Raw genomic sequence first — 509 nt, 5'->3', positions numbered from 1 at the left:
TACACATATCTTCTACGTCGATAAATTGCCCAGAATTTTTAGTTTGAAAAAGATTGAAATGTGTTTTTTTTTTTTGTTCCTTTTGATGAGAATAGGATTTAATAGTACTAAAATATTGTTTAAGTTGAATTAAATTAACATTAACGTCTGGCTTTTTTTGTTAGAGATTTTAATTTATGCAGATGAAATTTAGCCAAGATAATTAAAAGATTGATAAGAAAAGGTTTTGTAAACATTTAGTTTGCAGCTGAAAGGCAAATAGAACATGTTAAAAATCTTTTAGTTTAAATCCACATAGTTATAAAGGTGTTGCTAGAAGGTTTTAGCGATGAAAACAACCAGAACAGATGAAAAAACAGATTCTGGAAGAAGATCCCAATCAGTGCAGCTCAGCAATGAGCAAACATGATGCAGACTTTAGCCTTTCAGGCTTTGCTCCGTGACGTAGACTCCCACTCTAAAGCAGACGCTAGCTTTAGCTTAGCATGTCGATCTCCTCTAATGAGTTT

The sequence above is a fragment of the Cyprinodon variegatus genome, unplaced genomic scaffold (assembly GCF_000732505.1).
Source record: "Cyprinodon variegatus isolate N-32 unplaced genomic scaffold, C_variegatus-1.0 Scaffold387, whole genome shotgun sequence".
NCBI classification, from domain to species: domain Eukaryota; kingdom Metazoa; phylum Chordata; class Actinopteri; order Cyprinodontiformes; family Cyprinodontidae; genus Cyprinodon; species Cyprinodon variegatus.
This window is presented reverse-complemented; position numbering follows the sequence as displayed.